Raw genomic sequence first — 2,906 nt, 5'->3', positions numbered from 1 at the left:
TGTTCAAGGGCTGCATCTTACTGATGTTTTGAACTTACTTATATAAGGGTGATATGTAATTCGGTTTTTACCAGCATCTACTGACGATGTTCAAGGGCTGCATCTTACTGATGTTTTGAACTTACTTATATAAGGGTGATATGTAATTCGGTTTTTACCAGCATCTACTGACGATGTTCAAGGGCTGCATCTTACTGATGTCTTGACTTACTTATATAAGGGTGATATGTAATTCGGTTTTTACCAGCATCTACTGACGATGTTCAAGAGCTGCATCTTACTGATGTTTTGAACTTACTTATATAAGGGCGCTTTTCAAATCCTTTATAACATTCACGACTTAAGATGTACAGCACAGATGTACTGTGTTGACAAGTATCGACTGTTCGTTTACCTGCTGAACATGTGCAGTACCACCCCTTGATTGGTTTAATGAATTTGCTCTTGCAGAAGAATCGGAGGGAACAACAAAAGTGGGATTAATGTCAGAGAAAGTTAATGGTGTGTCAGTAATAAAAATAACCCAATGTGAATTCTGCTTTAGAAAACCAACCTTACTACCTCAATAACAAATCACTAACATTACTCTAGTTATGATGTCAGAATCATTTCATCCACTGATCACTATGAATTGTTACACTACATTTGTACCACCAACAATGTTTCACGTTTTGTAGTTTGCGACTTGAAAATCCAACTAGTCATGATAAAAGAAAAACGTTATTATGACAAAGGTAACTGTGTGTGTGGTAAGTTCGGCTTTCCGATTTTAAATATTTAAAACTAAACTAGTGTCAATTATTTGAGACTGTATTGTATTAACTTCGCTAAAGAACACGAAATTCTGTGTAAAAGTTAAAAAAAAATAGAAATAAAAGTTTTAAATTATAAAGAATTACACGAATTTATTTTTTAATACAATATAAATTTAATTTCGTAACTCATTTACTACTGTATTACTCACAGGGTGTCGGTAGCAATATGTTTGTAAAAATAAATATTTAGAAAATCAACAGTGACAAAAAATAGGTAAGTTTGTTTGTTTATTAAGCACAAAGTTACACGATAGGCTAACTGTGCTATGCCCACCACGGTTACCGAAACCCGGTTTTCAGCCTTACCACTGAGACACTGAATGTAAAAAAAAGAACTGATTCCAATATTTTATTTAAGCCTACTCTCATTATCTTAACATTTATTAACAAGTTCATTGCATCTGTTATAACTTCATGGCTTGTAGCTAATTAAAACGTTTTGCCCACTTTTGTAACTCGATAACTGCTGTAACTTAAGGTTTATATAATTCAAACTAAAAGTCCTTTGGCTTAAGCACTACATTCTTAACTGGCATACTGCGGATTCCAGCGTTAAATTACATTCCAATTATTTCAAACAGATTTGTTGACAAGGAGTATTACTGTATTTTTACCAGGATAAGCAGGACGTACGTCTGCAGCACGAAACCGGTGTGAAAGAGACAAAAATTAAAACACAATTAAACGGCTGTTGCAAGTCGACGAATGTAAGGAACGGGGTGCTAAAAACTACTATAAGTCTATTCGTGCCTCATAATATCCTCATGTAGCACACGTTCTGATATCCTAGCGTTTTTAAGTTGTTTGACCTTGGTTACCCTGTACACAACCATGACGGGACACATATTTCTGGAAAAAAATGTTTCTAGTTAAGCGGTAATCCCCCAAACAGACTATTCCCCGTTCGAGTGGCTGAAATGAAGCATTTTTTAATCCTAATCCCCAAAACTACCGAAGTCATAATTCAAGAAATAAAACATAAATTTTGACGTTATCTGGTTGTTTTTCCAAAGAGGATGAAGTAATTAACTTATATTTGTCATTTCTATGGATTACAAATTTATATTAAGCAAGTAAGAAGTGTTGTAATTTCTAAGCAATGGTTTACTTTTATTGATACACGTGTTTTCTTTTCATACTGTAAAAAAGTCTTGTTGTATTACTGTTAGTAAATGTAACGTAATATTCGTTACTACTGATGCGGTTTTTTCTACTTTTAAATCTTTACTTCGATTTCTTGTTTGTTTTGTTGCGAAGCACATAGCTATCCGTGCTTTGCCCATAACAGGTAACGAAATCCAAGTTTTAGCGTTATAAGCCTTCAGACATGCCACTGAGTCGTCGCGAGGGAAAGAGGCCTATTTGGAATGAAAACAAAATGGCTTAATATTGAATTTTTTCTCACCTATTCTATGAATCACAGTTAATTGTCTCTCTTAATGATTACAGTAATTTTCAGCTTTTCTATACTGTTTCACAGATACGTATACCGGCAACGAACATTTCCTTCAAGTAAGTGGATCCACACCTAGCCCAGTGTGACCTTGCACAAGAACACTGACAAGTTCACACGAACTGAACTTGTCCTCCAGTGTTCGTACCCACGAGTACGAGTCTTTACAAGACAATTATCTCATTAAACTTCCAGAACTCTCACTGATTATCCCATGAGTTAAAAAAAAAGTATCTGACGTTCAAGCAACCTCAAGTGCAACTTCGGTACTTCAGCACACTTCTCTACAATACTCAGACCATTCTTCTTCTTTTTTTTTAAGAAGTTTAGTTGTGCTAAGCATTATGAATTATACAAACTCGCCTAAGTGTATTTCATTATTTTATGAGATAATGCAATAGTATTAGTAATAAAACACAGGAAATGCACTCTCCCCTGATTCTCACGGTCTTGAGGATGGGAATATTTTACATATGTTTGTTGAAATTGTTTTCTTGTTGTAAAATATATGTTGGCTATTTGCAATGTATCCACAGCGGGAATCAAACTCCAAGTTTTAACGTTATAATCCGAAAAGCTTTTGTTTGTTTGTAGTTAAGCACAAAGCTACACAAAGGGTTATCTGTGCTCTGCCCACC

This window comes from Limulus polyphemus, unplaced genomic scaffold (assembly GCF_000517525.1).
Source record: "Limulus polyphemus unplaced genomic scaffold, Limulus_polyphemus-2.1.2 Scaffold82, whole genome shotgun sequence".
In the NCBI taxonomy this organism is placed as follows: Eukaryota; Metazoa; Arthropoda; class Merostomata; order Xiphosura; family Limulidae; genus Limulus; species Limulus polyphemus.
This window is presented reverse-complemented; position numbering follows the sequence as displayed.